This window comes from Schistocerca americana, chromosome 2 (assembly GCF_021461395.2).
Source record: "Schistocerca americana isolate TAMUIC-IGC-003095 chromosome 2, iqSchAmer2.1, whole genome shotgun sequence".
NCBI lineage: Eukaryota > Metazoa > Arthropoda > Insecta > Orthoptera > Acrididae > Schistocerca > Schistocerca americana.
Window position 1 is genome coordinate 946,902,500 of NC_060120.1, and position 23,708 is coordinate 946,926,207.

Below are 23,708 nucleotides of genomic sequence, written 5' to 3' on the forward strand. Positions count from 1 at the left end.
CTTCTGGCTAGTTTTATGCGACCTGCCACATGTTCCTCTCCCGATTCACCCTCTTCATTTCAGCACTTAGCACTTGCAACTAATCTCCTGAATTATTTGTTGCATATACAGGGTGATTCAGCGACCTCTGCGTATGGGTTTTATGCAACCTGCAACGCTTTCAAATACTGCACTTTGCATTTTCGTATTCTCTCGCTTATTACATTCAGACTGTTAGCCCTACAGTAAAAATGAACAGCATTGTTTTGTAGGAAATGTAATACAGTTAAAGTTTGTACTGGCATACATCGGAGATAGAGGCAGTAGTTTCCGAAATATTCAAGTAAAAGTTAACGAAACTGACCTTCAAACGCGTTGTTCTTGAATAACTCTAAAAACACTGGCCTCCAGCAAAAACGTATAGCAATACAAAATTTAACAATTTAAATTTCCTACCGAAAGGGCCTGAGCATTTATACGGTAGGACTAATGGTTTGCATGTACCAAGCGAACTAATACGAAAATCTCGTGTCTTGATTTTTGAAGGCGTTGCATATTGCTTAAAACTTATTGGCAGAAGCAGCTAAATAACCCTGTATAATTATGGCAGCCACTGGCATAAAAAAATGATTCAAATGGCTCTGAGCACTATGGGACTTAACATTTGAGGTCATCAGTCCCCTAGAACTTAGAACTACTTAAACCAAACTAACCAAAGGACATCACACACATCCATGCCCGAGGCAGGATTCGAATCTGCGACCCTAGCGGTCGCGCGGTTCCAGACTGAAGCGCCTAGAACCGCTCGGCCACATCGGCCGGCCACTGGCATCCACTACAGTCTTTGCACTTTGCGGCTCCCTGTAGTCCAGGGTAACACTTTAACTACAATCAATACATCAGGGATCCTGGGTTGGAACCCAGCCACTGATTGCATTTTGAATAAAAGTCACGAAAGTTATTCACAGATAAGCTGTGAAATGTCTGTTCTTTTCCCCTCCGCTACTTAGTACTTTCCATACATTTCTTTCTTGGCCGATTCTGTGGACGACTTTTATGTGGCCGGCTGGTGTGGCCGAGTGGTTCTAGGCGCTTCAGCCTGGAACCGCGCGACCGCTAGGGTCGCAGGTTCGAATCCTGCCTTGGACATGCATGTGTGTGACGTTCTTAGGTTAGTTAGGTTTAAGTGGTTGTAAGTTCTAGGGGATTGATGATCTCAATTGTTAAGTGCCATAGTGCTCAGAGCCATTTGAACTTTTTCGTTTCTTATCATATCACTCCACTTAATTTTCACAGTCCTCCAAGTACCTCATGTCAAACGCTTCGATTCTCTTCCTATCAGCCTTTTACACTGTCCATGTGCTCCAGACATATATTCTCAGAAATTTCCTCTCTTAAGGCCTATGTTTGATATATTTCAATTCCAATTCTTAAACTGTTGAACGTTTGTCAGAAGACGATCAGTTTGTCTTTAACCATGCTAAAGGCGCCAAAGAGAACTTTCCGATGTTCCGCTAGAAACTGGAAGGAAAATTCAAGGAAAATCAACGCACATTCATAGAATTTATTGACTTACAAAAACGTTTTAGACTTCTAAGTGTTCATGACTGCCCTGCAGTGCATTTATGTGCCTGAGAGTGTGTTCACCGAACCACCTTCACACTATTTCTCTACCGTTCCACACTTTGACACCTTCTGAGGAAAATGAATACTCCGTTTTAGTGACAATAAATCAGTTTCGCATTCAGAGGAGAACGTTGGTGATTGCAATTTCGTGAAAACTTCTCTCCGCAACGAGAGAGCACTTTGTTTTACTAACTGTCACCACCATGCGCTAATCATATCCGTGAAACTCTCTCCACTATTTCGAGATAATACAAAACGAACTGCCCCTCTTTGGATGCCTTTGTCAATCCTATCTGTTAAGGATTCCATACTGCATACCAAAACTTTAACATATCAATGGCAAGAGGAGTATAGAAAGTCTTTTTAGTAGATATTTTGCCCCTTCTACGTATTCTGCCAATACAACGCAGTCTTCGGTTTGCTTGATCGATGTGATCGTTCCAAATTAAGTTGGTTGTACGTGTAATTCAGTGTCAGCCTTTAGATTCAAATACCATGGCATGGTATTTGAATTCAAAGAGCCAGAAAATGAATGATAAGACTCGCTATGACAGTACTACCCTAGTCGAAAGTGAGGAAGGATTGCGGAATCCGTTACATAGAAAAAACTTCATGATAAGCACACACGGTGGCTTCAGAATAAACCAAAGGAAGGCGATACTAATGGTGAGTACCAGAGGTGAGATTAGCGATAGCATAAAAATCGGGGACAACGAAGCAGAAAAAGTTAAGGAATTATTAAACCATGGAATCCAAACATGACATGAAGGACGAAGAATGGTGGATATAAAAAGCACACGAGCACAGAAAAAGATTATAGTCCAGGAAAGAAGAACTGTACTGCATCAAACGTCGGCTGTAATTACAAGGAGAAATACCTGAGTATGTCTTGACTATTCCGTAATGCCTCAAAATGTGTTCTATCGGGTGATCATTTCTTTCAATAAAGTCCTGTCACTAATTTCTTTTCTATCAGTTAGATTCACTACCTCGTATGTAGTTATCCAATTTAACCTTATAGCCTTTAGCATTCTTCTGTAGCGCTATATTTGAAAAGCTGTCTTCCTCTTTCTGTCTGTAACGTTCATCGTGTCCACATTCCACTGCCAGACAAAGCTACACACCTGACAAGTACTACCAGAAACGTTTTCCTACTACTGAAATTTATACAGGGCGTTAGATAAACTTCATACGACAAAATATTTTGAAAACCAATATTGGTAAAGAGGATATGTGTCTGTACTACAACTGGCTGCCTCCTAACCACTCCTATTGCGTGGACTGGGTGAAATTCGTATTTTCAAATGTGAACGCTCCGTTTTTACTACATGTTAGGTTTCTACGCCAAGAAATACATACGGTTTACTCAAACCATTGTGTCGCATTAGTAGCAGATAGCGGGTTGTAATCGAGAGATACCAAGCGAGCCTGTTTTTGCTGTTACGAGGGTTGTTAGGAAGGTAAGGAACGATCAGTCGCGAAATGGAAACCACAGTGAAAATCAGAAAAATTTTATTTGCAAGAGTTAGCTCTACCTTCCAGGTACTTCTCTACGTAGTCGCCACTCCTACAAAGACATTTGTCGGAGCGTTACACCAAATTTCCAACACCATCGTCATAGAAGGGAGCCGTCTGCGCTTTCCAATAATCCTCTACACTGGTTTATAACGTGTAGCCTTAGCCCAAGTGTTGTCTTCGTATCCAGCGTTTCATGTGAACAGAGATGATACTCAGGACGAGCCAGTTAGGGCAGTGTTGTGGGTGATCGAACGCGTCCCATCGAAAAGGCTACAGGAGCGTCTTCACTGCCCCTGCAGATTGCGGCTGAGAATTGCCATGAAAAAGAAAGAGCGTGGCAGTTGTGTTAGGAGGGCTGCATGCATTAAGGCGAAGCCTCTCAGTGGGCTTTCCTATTTGGAGGGAGACATTGTTGTTCTAGGCACCTTTGCTAGCTCACAGTGCGCTCACAACTGAAACGAGCGTCTTGATGCGATCGACGGGCATACTAGAGACACTGCCCAAAATGTCTGTGAAAAGCCTGTCGGAATTTCTCAGTGGTCTCTATTTCGCGACCGATCGTTCCTCACTTTGTGAATAGCCTTCGTAACAACCGACGCGTTTGATTCTACATCCTCATTCACGATGTAAATCTAAATCTTCCTGTTCTGATGGTTGCTATTTATGTTAGAAATTTACTTTAGTGTTGCAAATATGATTGTACAGAACAATATGGTTAGCTTTTCCGATGCCTCGATAGAACCTACGATTAGTATGACACAGGAACAACTACATGAATATAACAGTTATCTTTTTCCATCAAGATGCTTCATATCGTTGAGTCCCCTTGCCTCTCACCACTGGGGTGCTTGATTTCGGCGAGTATCCAAGGCGGGTGCGCGCGTCACTATCACTTCATGAACATTTTAGCTTATTACAATGGTTATGGTTCGTATTTCGCTGGCAGCCGAATAGTGGCCAGCGCGAGAGGTAGGGCGGTTGGATGGAAACACACTACGAAATCAGTCTGCCCGATGGTGGGTTCCGACGGTGGCCACCGAAATCAAATAATACGTTTGGATAGTGGCACAGCCCTGTAGGGAACAGAAAGCTATGTTACCATACAAATAGCCTATTTGTTAGAAATGTCAATGTCTAGACATATTATTTGTATTGTAAATAACATTTGCAGCACTAAAGTAAATTTAGAACATAAATATCAACCGTTGGAACACAAAGGTTTGCTTTTATATCCTAAACGAAATGTAGAATCAAATGCGTCGGTTCTTACTTTCAAAAACAGGCACATTTGGTACTTGTCAATCGCAGTGCCATCTAGACGAATGGGAAAGGATGGTCTGAGTAAGAAAAGTGGTGGGTTCGCGATTTGAGTTTACAAAGTTGACCTCGCCCACGCTGGAAGTGTGGTTGGGAAGATTGTGGTACTCAAAAAATGGTTCAAATGGCTCTGAGCACTATGGGACTCAACTGCTGAGGTCATTAGTCCCCTAGAACTTAGAACTAGTTAAACCTAACTAACCTAAAGACATCACAAACATCCATGCCCGAGGCAGGATTCGAACCTGCGACCGTAGCGGTCTTGCGGTTCCAGACTGCAGCGCCTTTAACCGCACGGCCACTTCGGCCGGCGATTGTGGTACTCCATCGAGATTGTTACGACGTGGTCAACTGTAGCACAGACGTATATCCGCTTAACCAACACTAGCATTTCACCTAGAACATTTATTTTCGTACGATGATTCATTTTCAAGATACTTATTTGTCTCAAGTAAAACCAAACATATTGTATTCGATGTTAAAATACACCTCTTTCTCGGAAAAGTTTTTCTTGTTACTGTCGGTGTAATTTTTACATTATCACTACTTCGCTCATCCGGTATAATGTTGCCTAAAAGGCAGTATTCATCTACGACTTTTAGTATCTCATTTCATAATTTACTTCTTTCAGTGTAGCTTGATTTAATTCTACCCATAACATTGTCGTTGTTTTAGTTGATATTTACCTTTTAACATCTCATCAAGAAACTGCCCATTCCGCTCAACTGATTTTCAAGTACTTTGTCATCTCTGAAATAATTATATCATCATCGGCAAACCGCAAAGCTTCAATTTCTCCTCCTCGAAGTCTAATTCCCTTTCCAAATCTCTGCATGGTATGCTTCACTGTTTGCTCACTGTACACACTGACTAAAATCATCTATAGGTTACTCCCCTTCTCAACTACTGCTTATCGTTCATCTACGTCGAATCCTGCAAGAGAAGTCCGGTTTCCGTACAAGTTGTAGATAACTTTTCGCTTCCTGTATTTTAGCCCTACTACGTTCAGAACTTCCAAGTCAAAGTTGTTAACAACTTTCTCTATAAAATTAGGTTTGCTTCCTTCTGTCCATCTTCTAAGATAAGTCGCAGGAACCGTACTACCTCGCATACTTTATAAAAGACATCACTGGCGTAAATATGATGTCTTTTATAAAGTTCTACATTACTGTGAATCCCAGGTATAAAAAGTTAATACCTCGCATACCTCCACATTTTTTCGAGAACCCAAACGGAGCTGGAACAACAACCCATTTTCTGTATGAAGTTTATTTTTCCTGACTGGAACGTCTTCGCATGCTACTACTGTGGCCTGCAACGTCGGTGAAATTTTCTAGACGTTCCTCTCACATTTCAACTTTATCTTACTGCTCCTCATTAACATATCACCGATCTTTCGGTGCAAATGACGTTTTGTACGTCCATAAAAAAATCTCTTTTGCGATCCGGTGGGTCTTATGCCCAGAAGCAAGACGATCTTCATCGGTTTATTTGCCTCTCTAGACTGGATTAACTGCTAATAAGGCGGAGATTTCAGTGATCCCAGGTAAACTGAAAATGTGAGGCAAGAAAGCGCCCACAAATTCTGTCAGAGATCTTAGGCCTGCTCCTTGTATATCGATGAGATCCCGGTTTGCAGATAATGAAAACAGTAAGCTCTCCCTCCTCCGTCAAAACTTCTCTAGCGGCAGCCAGTTCTGCCTAAGTTTCGGAACATTATTCGCATTAATCAAAGGATCGTTGGCGGCAAACATTTATTTCAAGCTAAAATTCTCAAGGCAGGCGTACTGCCCGCTAACAGACCATCAGAAGTTCACGAGTTTTTATGTCTTTCATTCGGCGCTTACAATTCGCGCACCAAAACCGAATGACTACTTGCAAACTAACATATAACTTCTACTCCTACGTTCTCTGCTCGGCTCTTTGGCAAATTCAGGTTAAACCAAAACAATCACAAAACCTCTCTTCGTGATCTTCGGCTGAAAGAAGACCACTCTCTGTTGACCATAAATTGAGTAATTCCTAAATGATAAACTAATGGAGTAGTTGAAAAGTTACGGCAGCCTCAAAACTTGTGGGCAAAAATTTGTCGTAAATTAGCGACTGCTAAAGGTAATACTTCAAAACCACAAATCCCTTTAGACGCTTTCCCGACAAAGAAAGGGTGACATTTCTCTTTTAAAATGTCAAGGATATTTCTGATGCTGAAACGTGCGAGCTAACATCCCAAAGATGTTCGGGTTCACATGCGGTTCCTCTTCGTCGAAATTTCTCGTCTAGGGGTTGAACCGTACGTGGCGCATTACACGCCCTAAATTAGACACTTATGACCCTTTGGTTAAATTGTCTGGCCGATGGCAAGTTTGCGAAATACAAGGTAACAAGAAATATAATAACGGTAATAATAATATCGGGAACTAAATTAACGACCCATAAATGATGTAGGCCACACAGTTGCGATTTGGTTGGAATAATGTTTATTCAGAAAGCAAACTAATAGCGAAAGCGGTCGTATTTAGAGTTACTGTTACATTAGAGCGCATATCCATTTGACACAGTTCGATCATTCACAATCTCATCGCGAAATACAAGTCTAATATTCCACCTCGTTATCTTCACCAGCCGCGCGGCTGCTCAACCCCTCAGAGACTAAGTCCCGCGAAACCACACAACGCGAAATTGTCTAAGTCGTTTCACTTCCTAGCTGCCTGGGCACCGATGACCACGCTGTTTAGCGCCCGAAAACTTCAAACCACACACACCTAGCTTCCTACAGACCAACTGTCCGCTTTCGCGTCTGCATCCGAACTGTCCCCTTTGGTGGCTCCAGCCGAACTGTAGTCTTTGGTGTCTAGACCAGAACTGTCCTCTGCCCGTCTCCGACCGCGTTTCCCGCGCGCGGAACGTCTTCGCTCAACTGACTAGCGCAGTTCCCCTTCATGAAGCCGTTCATCTGATTGGCTATAGCTTATTCTACATTATTTTACATTTTAACGTATTTAAATAACCAGGACTTAACCACTTTCACGTTCTAAATAAAGGAACAATAATATCCATTACATAATAAACGTTAAATTCTTTTACATAAAATCAATTCAATTTTCTTCTTAGCTTTGAATGTTACGGCTAATAGCCTTGCAGCAATGTGCTTTCTGATAAATAAACAAACAAATAAAGTAACTATTATGCACTAAACTTTACAACTAATATTCTATTACCTAATGAATCCATAAAGTGTCATGCTGTCATCGTGATTTGTGTGGAGAAAATGACAATCTGATGCTCAACTGAAAATACTGATAATTTAAGTTTCCTATTCCTTTTCAACAAATGAAGTTACTGAGTTGATATTTACAACATTTGTCATTTTAATGATGCGCTTCTATATGAAATGTCGATCGTTAAAATTGACCAAAGCGTTCAAATTTTAGCATTCAGGTCTTTGTTACAATACTTGTTAATTTCACTTTAACAGTGAATCTTAAACTATTAAAGATGTGATCAGTATTCAAGTTTTATTGGAATCACCATGAAAATTTATAGGGGACGGCAGACTGAAATTACTGTGGATTGATTCCCTGCATTACTACAGAATTAAATAGTTTTCATAAATTTTTCCCTTTATGGCCGACCTAAGGTCCGCCATATTTAACACTGCTACGTCCCCCTGGCCACAAAAGCCTTCTACTGGGTTTCTCTGCCTCGTGATGACTGGGTGTTGTGCGATGTCCTTAGGTTAGTTAGGTTTAAGTAGTTCTAAGTTCTAGGGGACTGATGACCATAGATGTTAAGTCGCATAGTGCTCAGAGCCATTTGTACCATTGTTTCCCTATGACGTAGGTTCTCGTCTGTCTCACTCGCACACTACAGCGCTTAGGCCTCAATAGGCAATAGACGCCTGTGAGTTTCCCCAACTCGTGATGAATCTGCGCCCTTCGTGGCATCCGGTCCTGGACGATAGAGTTCGTTTCACAATTCCTGTAGGCTGGCTCTTTCGGTCTATACTGAAATGAGAGCGCAATGCTCGTTAACTCAGAAACGAGACGATCGAAATACAGAATTTGTTTTAGAAAATTGATTCATTGAGAAAGATCCTGAAACAGTACCATCTTCAACGACCGCAACGAAATGACATACACCGAGGTAAATGACTGGAAAGCAACTAAAATCTTCGAACACAGTAATCGCAAGTCGACCTGAAGCGAGACATGCATCCTTCTGTATGCACTATGGGGCAGGACATTATTCCTTCCAGCAGCAGTTTATCGTAGGTACCTGAAGCAGTGAACGGTAGCAATCGATTGCAAGAAGGCAGGGGCAAGTAACTGATGTTTTCGGGAACGATGGGGCATAGATCTTAGACTATTTCTCTATGATTCCATCCCAAACTCTGGTTTGTCTTCCACGCAGTATATTTTATGTGATGGCTCCAGTTTAAGTTGTTCGCTATGGCGATCCCTATACATTTAGCTGAATCTTCAACAAATTTAACCTAATCTAATCTAACCTAACCAGACTTCTCTGGGGAACGCCAGACGTAGCTTAGATTTAATTAAATATTCACCCGTGAGCTGCTGTGAATTGCGATCTTTTTGACAGGTAATCACGAATCCTGCCGCATAGTTGAGACGGTAATCCACAACCACGCAACTGTGTGCTGGATTAATTTCTGTACCATGAATATGTGTTCTGACGCTTATTAATTTAATTTGTATAAAACTATAAATAGCCATCAACACTTTTTCTTTCAATTCGAGCCATATTTGGTAGATGCATGTTATCAACAGGCTTACACAGTTAGTGTTAACTGTCGTAGGTTTTGGCTGTAACTGGTCACGATGTATATAAATGATCTAGTGAAAAAGTCACAATCTCCTGGACGGTATTCGTAGATGATGCTGTTGTTTATAGAAAAATCGGAACGAATGAATACTGAATCGAACTGCAAGAAGATGTTCAGAAGTTTGAAGACTGGTGCAGTCTCCCCCAACCCCACCCCCAAATGAATAATATGACGTACTGCGCATAAACAGGTGAACAGCTCGATTAGCTTTCGATTACACGATCTGTCGTAAATTACTGGAAAGAGGAAATTCAGGCACGAAAGAGGTTGTGACACTCCCATGAAAATGATAATATCACATTTATCTCTTCCCCAAAACCAACAGTCTGTAATGCTGTTATACCTTCCTAAACTGTGTGTCATACGTCTCCATTTACTGCATAGAAATTATGTCAGTTTTTAAAGTGCAGTGGAACCATATTCAATATAGGATTGTGATGATCATCCGGACAACGAAGGCTGTTAAATTCAGTTACTATGGATAACAAACGATCTATATACTACATCGTTTTTTGCAGAAACACCAGTAGTATAAAATACTCAGTGTCTGAAAAATTACAGAATGCCACTAGGTCATTACGTTCAAGAAGTTAGTTTCTAGAATGAAATTTTCATTCTACAGCGGAGCGTGTGCTGATATGCAACTTCCTGGCAGATGAAAACTGTGTGCCGGACCGAGACTCGAACTCGGGACCTTATCCTTCCGCGGGCAGGTGCTCCGCTGTAGAGTGTAGAGTTTCAAGAAGTTAGCTCATACTGGCACAGTAACTAAACCTAAACTGGGTCGTCAAAGGTTAGCATATAGTCCAGTGTACTATCAAACAAACCAATAACCTGATACAGCACCACGAGACGCATATCTAAGAACACCGCTCTCATGAGCGCTACCGACTAACTTTGTTTACTATGAACCCAATGCTAGCTCCAGTTTGTTGAATTTGTTCTTAAAGAGGTTTAATCCATCTTTTAAGTTTTACTCATTAGGTAATTAAATCTAATAATGGGAAGGAACCTCAGATGACAAGAGCTACCAAAGACTCTTCACAATGAAAAAGAAACTTGAGCGAAAAACAAAACAAATGATGAGCCATAAATAAATCCATATTATACGCAGGACTGTAACATAATAAGAAAAGCCAAAAATTCCAATGTTATGCACATCTTCTCTGAAATTGATAGATCACAGATAAAATCAAATTAAAATGGATTATCACTGGATGCGAGACAGAGAAAGAAGCCATACAAGATGGCATTATTTCGTTGTCCTTCACAAAAAATAAGCAATCAAAACTTGTAAACAAATTGTACAAATTGAAATAAAAATAATACAGTACTTACATTAGGTGTTACTTTTATTTATGGCAGAATATGTAGTACATACCACTGCGGTGCGTATAATGTTGCAGAAGTAAAAGGTTTGGAACTTTAATAGTGGAAACTATTTACTTACAGGTCGTACAAAATAGATACGTGTTTCAAAGTTCTACTGGCCTTTAAAGTACTCACCAGCATTGTGTATAACCCGTTGCCAGTGGTGTGGAAGTTGCAGGATACTCTTAGCAGTGTCAGCTGTTTTGATAGTTCGAGCGGCGCGGTCTATTGCCCGACTAATTCGTAGCAGCTCTGTAGCGAATGCCGTGAAATGTTTCCCTCTGTTCAGAAATCGAGTTGAACTCGCAAGTGCTTAAGTCAGGGGAGTGCAGTAGGTTCAAATGGTTGAAATGGCTCTGAACACTATGGGACTTAACATCTGAGGTCATCAGGCCCCTAGAACTCAGAACTATTTAAACCTAACTAACCTAAGGACATCACACGCATCCATGCCCGAGCCAGGATCGAACCTGTGACCGTAGCGGTCGCGTGATTCCAGACTGAAGCGCCTAGAAACGCTCGGCCACACCGGCCGGCGTGCAGTCGGTGCTATAGCACTTAGCAGCCCCATCAGTCAAACAAATCAGTAACACCTTGCACTGTACGTGCTTGAGCATTGTCCTGCAAAATGATGGTCAGGTCCTGCAGAAAGTGTCATCACTTCTGTCTCTATGCTGTTCATTTTTGGAACACAACCTACGACCAACTTAGAGCCAGACGTGATGACACTTCCTGCAGGACCTGACCATCATTATTCAGGACAATGCTCAAGCACGTACAGTGCAAGCTGTTACTGATTTGTTTGACTGATGGGGCTGCTAAGTGCTGTACCACCTACTCCACTCCCCTGAGATAAGCCCTCGTGAATTCAACTCGAATTCTAAACTGAAGGAAGCACTTCAAGGCATTTCTTCAGAGCTGTTACAAATTTGTCAGGCAATAGACCACGCCGCAGGAACTGTCAACACAACTGGCACAGCTAAGAGTATCCTACGACTTCCACATCGCTGACAACGGGTTATACACAATGCTGGTCACTACTTTGAACGTCAGTAAAAGTATGAAACACGTATCTATTTTGTACGAGCTGTAAATATATAGTTGCCACTATTAAAATTTCAACCCTCGTATAACATGTCATATGATTTTAATATGAAGGAACTATTTACAGTCCTTGAAACTGGTTGAGAAAATATTTTAATTGTTATACTTAACTGTAAATCCGTGGTGTGATGATATTCTGTCTGTAATAAAAATGTCTAAACTCACTTGCCAATCGTTGTCAGTAGTGGATTACTAGTCACAACTACTCACGCAATACTGAAAGAAGAGGTATTCAACAATCCTTGAATAAGCATAACAATATTATAGAAATTCATTGTTGTCAATAAAACCAATAGAAGTCCAGTGGTGTCACGTGCGCCATTAATTTAACACTGGCTAGCAAGTGGTTACAACACTTTCTTTAAACCGAGTCTCAAGTGGAGGTATAAAAAAGAAGACTGGCGTAGATTGGCACAGCGGCAGAGGCTACTATAGAAACTTTGTGCCGGATGTCTGATGGAGAGATTTGCTGTTAAAATTCCTAGAGCATATGTTCGAAAATGGTTCAAATGGCTCTGAGCACTATGGGACTTAACATCTGAGGTCATCAGTCCCATAGATTTAGAACTACTTTAACTAACCTAAGGACATCACACACATCCATGCCCGAGGCAGGATTCGAACCTGCGACCCTAGCAGCAGGGCGGTTCCGGACTGAAGCGCCCAAAACTGCTCGGCCAGAGCGACCCGCCGTATGTTCGAAGAACATTCGGATAATACACTGCACCCTCACGGACACTCTTCGGTAAATTATCACGACAAAATAATCAGACAAATTAGAGTTCTTATTCTGTCTTACTACAGCAAAAAGTCCCTCCGGATGATGTTTCTTCGTATAGGTCGCCTAATGTACATCTTCCTGTGCTACTGTGACCCAGACGTTAACTTCTCTTCGTTCATGCAGGCGTAATTAACCGTGACCTCTCGCTTAATCGCTGTATTATGACCAAGCCACTAGCAGAAATTAAAGACAAGTGGGCAGATCACGATGCTATGTCAGCAACAGTTGTCGACAGACTCATATAAACATTTATATTACTGACCGTCTAAAATTATCACACGGTTCCATTCGCAGGTTGCCTATCTGACGGATTGCAGGAGCAACAAAAAATTTTATTTTCGGTACTTTACATAAATACTAACCGAGTTTAAAAGTTTATACCTTTAAGGATTATACGTTTAAGGATTAACACAATAAGTGGCAAAGTTAGACCGTGTGTGTCTCCATCTACATCAGTACTCCGCAAGCCACCTGATGGTGTCTGAAGGGTACTTCTGGTACAACTAACTAATTCCACCTTCCCTGTTCCACTCGCGAGTGGTGGGTGTATAGAAAGACTGTCGGCAAGCCTCCGCATTGGCTCTATTTTCGGTATTTTCTCGTCGTGGTCTTTTCACGGATTGTGTGTGGGAGAAATTAATATATTGATCGAGGAGGTATTCGCTCGAAATTCCAGCAGTAAACCTCTCTATGATGCACAACGCCTCTCTCATACTGTCTGCCATTGGAGTTCGTTGAGCGTTTCTGTAACGTTCTCGTGCTTGATAAACGAAACAGAAACGAAAGGCGCCGCTCTTCTTTGGATCTTCTCCATCTCTTCTATTCGTCCTAGCCTATAAGAGACCCAGATTGATGAAAAATAGTCAAGCATCGGTCGAAGAAGCGCCTTGTAAGCCACGCTTTTCGTGGATCTGTTACATTTGTGTAGAAAATAGTATTTGTTTCCTTTTAAAAATTTCGCCTATAATTTGGTTTCCTAAGCCCCTGCCGCCGGAGTGGCTGAGCGGTTCTAGGCGCTACAGTCAGGAGCCGCTCGACCGCTGCGGTCGCAGGTTCGAATCCTGCCTCGGGCATGGATGTGTGTGCTGTCCTTAGGTTAGTAAGGTTTGAGTAGTTCTAAGTTCTAGTGGTCTGATGACCTCAGAAGTTAAGTCCAATAGTGCTCAGAGCAATTTTCCTAAGCCCCTACCGTACATCCATGTTTTTGAATATCTATTGTTCTTCCAGAGATATTTGAGGTGGCAGAGTTACGTGAATATATATAATATTGGTGCATACCGCTGCGTCTCAAACCGTGAATACCAAAGAGCTTCCAGTAGAACAGTAGAAGAGATTTGTTTCACAGTATCGAAGATGAAGTGCTCATAGCCCGTAAGCTATTGATTTTAGAGCTCATGTTTACTAGATTTATTTTTTCCTTCGGCCGATCCTCCTGTTATATCCCTGAGTATTGACCACCCCCCTATAACACCCTGTGTACTAGTTAGTTACCGAGCGAGGTGGCGCAGTGGTTAGACACTGGACTCGCATTCGGGAGGACGACGGTTCAATCCCGCGTCCGGCCATCCTGATTTAGGTTTTCCGTGATTTCCCTAAATCGCTCTAGGCAAATGCCGGGATGGTTCCTTTCAAAGGGCACGGCCGACTTCCTTCCCCGTCCTTCCCTAATCCGATAAGACCGATGACCTCGCTGTCTGGTCTCCTTCCCCCAAAACCAACCAACCAACCAACCAACTAGTTAGTTGCACAAAATAAAGCAGCATAATAAACCAAATTGCTTCAGAGATATGCAAGTATAAATGATTTCCTCAGAAGAAAAAATGGTTCAAATGGCTCTGAGCACTATGGGACTTAATATCTGAGGTCATCAGTCCCCCTCAGAAGAAATGTTGGTGGAATGTTGCTCTTCTGGAAGGCAAGGCTTTAACTTTCTACCCACGCACCATTCACCCTTCGGTATAGGAAGTAAAGTGGTACACGACTGGCTGTCACGAACCTTAAGGAGTGAAGTTGTAGAATGTATGCGGCGGGTGTATCGGTCGAACTTTCCATTTCGACACATACATCTGGTGAGATACTTGGTAGATCTTTCATCTACATCTACATCTACACTCCGCAAGCCACCCAACGGTGTGTGGCGGAGGGCACTTTACGTGCCACTGTCATTGCCTCCCTTTCCTGTTCCAGTCGCGTATGGTTCGCGGGAAGAACGACTGCCGGAAAGCCTCCGTGCGCGCTCGAATCTCTCTAATTTTACATTCGCGATCTCCTCGGGAGGTATAAGTAGAGGGAAGCAATATGTTCGATACCTCATCCAGAAACGCGAGGTGGCGCAGTGGTTAGACACTGGACTCGCATTCGGGATGGCGACGGTTCAATCCCGCGTCCGGCCATTCTGATTTAGGTTTTCCGTGATTTCCCTAAATCGCTCCAGGCAAATGCCGGGATGGTTCCTTTGAAAGGGCACGACCGACTTCCTTCCCCGTCCTTCCCTAATCCGATGAGACCGATGACCTCGCTGTCTGGTCTCCTTCCCCAAAACAACCCAACCCAGAAACGCACCCTCTCGAAACCTGGACAGCAAGCTACACCGTGATGCAGAGCGCCTCTCTTGCAGAGTCTGCCACTTGAGTTTGCTAAACATCTCCATTACGCTATCACGATTACCAAATAACCCTGTGACGAAACGCTCCGCTCTTCTTTCGATCTTCTCTATCTCCTCTGTCAACCCGACCAGGTACGGATCCCAAACTGATAAGCACTACTCAAGTATAGGTCGAACGAGTGTTTTGTAAGCCACCTCCTTTGTTGATGGGCTACATTTTCTAAGGACTCTCCCAATGAATCTCAACCTGGCACCCGCCTTACCAACAATTAATTTTATATGATCATTCCACTTCAAATCGTTCCGTACGCATACTCCCAGGTATTTTACAGAAGTAACTGCTACCAGTCTTTGTTCCGCTATCATATAATCATGCAATAAAGGATCCTTGTTTTTATGTATTCGCAATACGTTACATTTGTCTATGCTAAGGGTCAGTTGCCACTCCCTGCACTAAGTGCCTATCCGCTGTAGATCTTCCTTCACCGAGACAACAGCTGGAAGGGAATAAAGGCTCACAAATAAACCCAGCAATGGCGTGTGGGGGCAATGCGATGACGCACGCAGTAGCTGTGCATACGGTCTGCAGCCGTGGTTGCGGATGGTGATAGGCGGTTCGCGGCTGTCGGTCGCCGGCGCAGAATGCCAATGCGGCCCACCCATTCAGATTCAGCAGAGAGAGTGCTGGACACGGTGGGGCGCATACTGAGCGCGCTGCGGGCGGAAACGCACTCCCTCCCCCCCCCCCCCCTCTCTCTCTCTCTCTCTCTCTCTCTCTCTCTCTCTCTCTCTCTCTCTCTCTCTCTCCCCCCCTCGCTCTCTCCCCCTCCCCCCTCTCCCTTCCCTCCCCCCCCTGCCTTTCTCTCTCTCCTGCACACACATTCGCCCCCACCCCGCTCACACATTCGCTCCCACCCCGCGCCCACTCTTTCATTTCAAATGCGGTTATCGATTAAAAAGGCGCAATAAATGACACTCTATAGTCAGTCTGAATGATCCGCATTCAAATCGCCTTCTGCAGTTAACATACTCCGCCTCCATAAATCATTTCAGTCTGAAGCTTCTTTAAAAAAAAACAGTAACTGCCAGTAAAGAATTTCGCTCCCATTTATCGACTCCTCAGAAGCAAGGAATTATGGCCAAGTTGTATTCAGTTAATTGATATTTGGAGCCATTCTATTGTCTCCTGGTGTATAGGAACAAAAGAAGACCGTGTGTTGTATTATATTTATATTGCCTCGAAGATTCGAATGAAAATCTTCAATACAGAGCTACGATCGTTGGTAGTTCAATATGTACCCGCTTCAGTGTGTTTGTTGTTTTTTTTCTCTGCGTCTAATAGTCTTCTCGCAAACACGTCACTGTCGTTAGTCAGTACAGACCAACTGTTTCGCGTCCATGTGTCCACACTTGAATACCTGACCTGCTAGCCCAGGACAAACTAAACATTAATGATTTACTCTTGTGACATGTACTTGGAAGTACTAACCAAACTTGAAACATACTACCCTTAATAGCTACAATTATTGGTCTGAAAATAAAATAAATACTGGTATAATACTGTTCAGCAGATTAGGATTAATCAATAATAAGATTCGCTGATGACATTGTCATTCTCAGTGAAACTGAAGAAGAGTTACAGGAGCTGCTGAATGGACTGAACAGTCTAATGAGGACATAATACAGAATGAGATTAAATAGGTGAAAGACGAAAGTAATCATAAGGAGTAGAAATGAGAACAGCGAGAAACTTAACGTCAAAATTGATGATAATGAAGTAGATGTAGTTAAGGAAGGAAGGTAGATTAGGTTGAACGTCTCATTAGAGACGGAGCACAAGCTCGGATTGTGTCAAAGGTGGGGGAGGAAATCGGTCGTGCTATTGCGGAGGAACCATTCTGTTTACCTCGAGCGATTTAGGGAAATCAGGATAGACCTAAATCTGGATGGTCGGAAGTGGGTTTGAAAAGTCGTCCTTCCGAATGCGAGTCCAGTATGCTAACCACTGCGCCCGCTTGCTCCGTATGACGGACCAGCACTGGCAAGAAACGCGTTTCTGGCGAAGATAATTTTACTAGTATTAAACTAGGGCATTAATTTGAGGAAAAAATTTCTGAGATTGGACGTTCGAAGCAAATCATTGTACTCGTATGGTAATGGAACATGGACTGTGGGAAAACATGAACAGAAGAGAATAGAAGCACTTGAGTTGTGGCGCTACATAAGAATGTTGAAAATAAGGTGGACTGATAAGGCAAGGTAAGAAATGAGGAAGTTCTCCGCAAAATCGGCGAGGAAAAGAATACATGGGAAACACGGACAAGAAGAAGGGACAGACTGATAGAACTTCTTTTACTACAACAGGGAGCAACATCCATGGTAGTTGAGGGAGAAGCAGAGGTTAAAAAATGTATGGAAAGAAAGATATTGGAATATACAGGGTGGTCCATTGATAGTGACCAGGCCAAATATCTCACGAAACAAGCATCAAACGAGAAAAACTACAAAGAACGAAATTCGTTTAGCTTGAAGGGGGAAACCAGATGGCGCTATGGTTGGCCTGCTAGGTGTCGCTGCCATAGGTCAAACGGATATCGACTGCGTTTTTTAAATAGGAACCCCCGTATTTTATTACATATTCGTGTAGTACGTAAAGAAATATGAATGTTTTAGTTGGACCATTTTCTTCGCTTTCTGATAGATGGCGCTGTAACAGTCACAAACGTTTAAGTACGTGGTATCACGTAACGTTCCACCAATGTGGACGGTATTTGCTTCGTGATACATTACCCGTGTTAAAATGGACCGTTTACCAATTGCGAAAAAGGTCTATATCGTGTTGATGTATGGCTATTGTGATCAAAATGCCCAACGGGCGTGTGCTATGTATGCTTCTCGGTATCCTGGACGACATCATCCAAGTGTCCGGACCGATCGCCGGATAGTTACGTTATCTAAGGAAACAGGAAGTGTTCAGCCACATGTGTAACGTCAACTACGACCTGCAACTGATGATGATGCCCAAGTAGGTGTTTTAGCTGCTGTCGCGGCTAATCCGCACATCAATATCAGACAAGCTGCGCGAGAATCGGGAATCTCAAAAACGACGGTGTTGAGAATGCTACATCAACATCGATTGCACCCGTACCATATTTCTATGCACCAGGAATTGCATGGCGATGACTTTGAACGTCGTGTACAGTTCTGCCACTGGGCACAAGAGAAATTACGGGACGATGACAGATATTTTTGACGCGTTCCGTTTAGCGACGAAGCGTCATTCACCAACAGCGGTAACGTAAACCGGCATAATATGCACTACTGGGCAACGGAAAATCCACGATGGCTGCAACAAGTGGAACATCCGCGACCTTGGCGGGTTAATGTATGGTGCGGCATTATGGGAGGAAGGATAATTGGCCCCTATTTTCTCGATGGTAATCTAAATGGTGCAATGTATGCTGATTTCCTACGTAATGTTCTACCGATAATACCACAAGATGTTTCACTACATGACAGAATGGCGATGTACTTCCAACATAATGGATGTCCGGCACATAGCTCGCGTGCAGTTGAAGCAGTACTGAATACCATATTTCATGACAGGTGGATTGGTCGTCGAAGCACCATACCACGGCCCGTACGTTCACCGGATCTGACGTCCCCGGATTTATTTCTTTGGGGAAAGTTGAAGGATATTTGCTATCGTGATCCACCGACAACGCCTGACAACATGCGTCAGCGCATTGTCAACGCATGTGCGAACATTAAGGAAGGCGAACTACTCGCTGTTGAGAGGAATGTCGTTACACGTATTGCCAACTGCACTGAGATTGACGGACATCATTTTGAGCATTTGTTGTATTAATGTGGTACTTACAGATTATCACGCTGTAACAGAACTCGTTCTGAGAAATGAAAAGTTCACAACGGTACATGCATCAGATTGGAACAACAGAAATAAAATGTTCAAACGTACCTACGTTCTGTATTTTAATTTACAAAACCTACCTGTTACCAACTGTACGAATAAAATTGTGAGCCATATGTTTGTGACTATTAGTGCGCCATCTGTCACAAAGCGAAAAAAGTGGTTCTATTAAAACATTCATATTTCTCTACGTACTACACGAATATGTAATAAAAATGGGGGTCCCTATTTTTAAAAAAATCGCAGTTGATATCCGTTTGACCTATGGCAGCTCCACCTAGTGGGCAACCATAGCACTATCTGGTTTCCCGCTTCAAGCTAGACAAGTTTCGTTCTTTGTGGTTTTTTCGTTTGACGCTTGTTTCGTGAGATATTTGGCCCGGTCACGATCAATGGACCACCCTGTATACAGCAAATAATTCAGGACTCTGAGATGAAAAGGCTGGCACAGGAGATGAATTGCTGACGGGCCCCATCAAACCAGCCAAAAGACTGAAGATTCAAAAAAAAAAAGAACACTGCCCTCAGTGACCAATAAAAATATCTGCCTTACATCCCTAACAACCTGTATACTCTGATGAGCCAACCCACAATTGCCACCTGCTTAATAACGTGATGGTCCGTCTTTCGAGATCTTGCGTGGAATGGGTTCTATAAGTCCTTTGTAACTCTCCGGAAGTTTGTGGCAACACATGTTCACTCACAGGTCACGCAATCAGGCAGATTTGGTGTCAAAAATTTCAACGTGAGATCGCTGTCTTGCATCTCGGACTACTGCAGCACGATTCTGCCTCTTTGGCACGGACAGTTGTCGCAATTTAAGCATGGGGGGATGCAGATGTTCCACAGTAACGTCACACAGCGACATCGGTCACAGTGCCTTCGATTAATAACTCGGGCCCCATAGGATCCCAGGCGGATTTCTCCTGTAACCTAATACTGCATATAACGAGCTGTGCAGTGCATTTTTCGAGCGGCGTGTGCCAGAATGGCGGCGTATCGGGACACGTCCGCCGGCCTGGCGTAGCAAGAAACTTGATTAATCCTTCGAGGCGACACGTTTTTATTGATTCACTGTCCAAACTCGATAATTCTGTCCTCACTTTAACCACAACTCAAGATGTCGTGTCGAGATGGTATTCATATGTCGTCTGCTACGGACCCCAACGCTCAACAGTGTCCACTGAATAGTCCGAAACACTCGCGTCCGCACCAGCGTTGTACTCTGACCTCGCATCTGCCACACATCGCAGTCCACCCTGGTTCATGTGCCAGTGAAGCCTACGACTTCCACGTTTCGTGATGAGGAAGCGGTGCCGGTGAAACCACGAGTCGTCGACGAGGTTCTGCACGTCTTTCAACCTCTAAACGCACACGACAGTGTCACCTGGACAAACCACCGGTATCGCTTTTTCAAAAATTCTCGATCCCAGGTTCAGTAACGCGGTGTGCAACGGGTATAGTGTTCCAGCTCATCAGTGTACCTTCCTGATTCGTTGGCTTCATGACTGACTAATAACATATTAAATGATAATTAATTAAAACCCTCAGCTGCATACAGGTGTTGTTGATAAACCTCGATGGGGACAGCTGAAAATGTGTGCCCCGACCGCGACTCGAACCCGGGATCTCCTGCTTACATGGCAGACGCTCTATCTGAGCCACCGCAGCTGAGGGTTTCAATTAATTATCATTTATTCTAGTGAAGCTGCACGGTCATCAGTGGTATCTGTTCTTTCCAGACCAGTTACTATCTTCAAAACGAGATTTCCATTCTGCAGCGGAGTGTGCGCTGATACGAAACTTCCTGGCAGATTAAAACTCTGTGCCGGACCGAGACTCAAACTTGGGACCTTTGCCTTTCGCGGGCAAGTGATCTACCATCTGAGCTACCCAGGCACGACTCACGCCCCGTCCTCACAGCTTTACTTCTGCCTGTACCTCGTCTTCTACCTTCCAAACTTTACAGAAGCTCTCCTGCGAACCTTGCAGAACTAGCACTCCTGAAAGAACGGATATTGCGGAGACATGGCTTAGCCACAACCTGGGGGATGTTTCCAGAATGAGAGCAGGAGAGCTTCTGTAAAGTTTGGAAGGTAGGAGACGAGATATTGGCAGATGTAAAGCTGTGAGGACGGGGCGTGAGTCGTGCTTGTGTAGCTCAGATGGTAGAGTACTTGCCCGCGAAAGGCAAAGGTCCCGAGTTCGAGTCTCGGTGCGGCACACAGTTTTAATCTGCCAGGAAGTTTCAGTTACTATCTTCATATATACAGTTAAAGGCTACCCAGCCATTGACCTTCGTCTGTGCGAATGCGCACAGGCTGCCCGAACTCTTACGGAAATCGTCACCTTAGTGTGCGCGAGTAATGAGTGAATGGGGAAATATCTATTAGGTACATTACGTATGTAAACTGTGGACAGTTGGGACTGTGGGTCTCACGGGAGGCGTGCAAGGTATAAGTCACTGCAGTCGCGCTATTCATCTGAGTCCTCGGTGGCTCAGATGGATAGAACGTCTGTCGTGTAAGCAGGTGATCGAGGGTTCGAGTCCCGTTCGGGGCACACATTTTCAGCTGTCCCCATCGAGGTATATCAACAACACCTGTCGGCATCTGAGGGTTGTAATTAATTATCATTTATTCTAGAGAAGCTGCACGGTCAGCAATGGTATCTCTTCTGTCGAGAACAGTTACTATCTTCATATATATAATAATATATTGTTCAGTAAAGCAAAAAAAGTTCTATGCGAGATCAGCGTGGAGGGAAGAAACTGGAATCAAGCATTGTAATCCTGGACGTAAGTCCCAGTGGATAGCCGTTGCCTTCTTCCGCCCAGTTACGAAGTCTCGAGTATGAGGGATGCTGAACAGAAAACTTACGAAACAACACTGTGGATATAATTGAAATCTTTATTCAAAAGTAATCACGAGAAGTCTGTGTCCAGCTGCCCCACTGTTCCACGAGCCGAAGGATTCTTTGTTTCCAGAATTCTTGTGGCTGTGACAGGAGCCAGTCCTCCACTATGTCCTTCAGTCCGTCGTCCAAGATGAACCGCATTTTTCTAATTCACGGAACAGAATCAAGTCACAGGGTGACATGTCCGGGCTGTTGGACGGATGCTCAAGCTGCAACCACTTGTACTTGGCCATTACGTTTTGCGTGACTATGGAGACTTGTGGATGCGCGTTGTCGTGAAACAGAATTACTCCCTCCCTGAGAAGCTCCAGGCCGTTTCCTCTTGCTGCGTAGGCCACGGAATTCGTTGAATATCGGACCTCGAACTTCAAAAAATATGGTGAACATCAGCTTGCCTGCTGAGGGCACAGCTTTGAATTATTTAGGGGAATGCGCAAAACAACGTCGTGCAACCTTCCCGTATATAAAAATTTCCGGTACAGAATTGACTGAGAATTGAAACTGATAAATTTTGAACGTAATCAGCGCTACGTCATGGCCCTGTAATAAACTGAATAAACTGAAAAATTCTTGCCTCATAATGGTGTCGCCGGATAACGCTGTCTATATATCTGCTCCTAAATGGCACAGCTTAATGCAATGCTGGCCTATCTACTACTACTGAACAACATTTGTTTGAGATTTGCATTATTAGAAAAAACTGACTGGTCCTGTGATTATTAAACACCATGATTATGATCTGGAAAAATTTGTAAAATATTTAAATTCAAGTAAATGACTGGTAAAAAGTTATGTTCTGAAAAACCTTGCCGGCCGGTGTGGCCGTGCAGTTCTAGGCGCTTCAGTCTGGAACCATGTGACCACTACGGTCGCAGGTTTGAGTCCTGCCTCGGGCATTGATGTGTGTGATGTCCTTAGGTTAGTTAGGTTTAAGTAGTTCTAAGTTCTAGGGTACTGATGACCACAGATGTTAAGTCCCATAGTGCTCAGAGCCATTTGAACCATTTTTTGAAAAACCCTATTGTTGAAAACATCTCTGCAAACCATTACAAAAAAAATTAACATTACAAATCTGACTTAATTAGTGCTGACAAATCACAAAAATAGTTATGAAAAATCCACCTCGATTGCACAAACTACCTGGTGTTTACCTAGTTTTCAGCGTGGGTAACCACGCCTTCATCAGAACAATTATAAAACAGCTTGCCTAAATAGGCATAGTCAAAGGCTATAATCAACACACACAGCGGCAAGACCCCATAAAATTTTTTTACAAATACATGGTACATATGCACCAAGTCAATAATGTTACTTATCTCAACCCTGTGTGTGCTGCCTCGCCCCAGCCAACGTACGATGGTCACAGGCTCTCCACCGAACTGAGGCACCGCAGGTTGCTCACGTGCGCGGCTATCGAAATCACTGAGCATGCGCGCGGCCAGGAAACGCTATTCTTATGCATGGGAGCGGCATTACAAAGTTAACACGGATCTGGATCTAACTGATTGCAAAAAGTTGTCGCGCAAATAGCAAATTGAGCAAATGATGAAAGCGATGATGCGGGAATTAAGACATATTTAATAGCAAAGCACGTAAACTTTGTGGACATATGGTAAATCAGCCACAAGCTAATATGAAGGCCCTAGAATTAGGTAGAAATTACAACAAAACTAAAAAGGTAGCTATGCTAAGGACGTTATTGTTAACGGATACAATC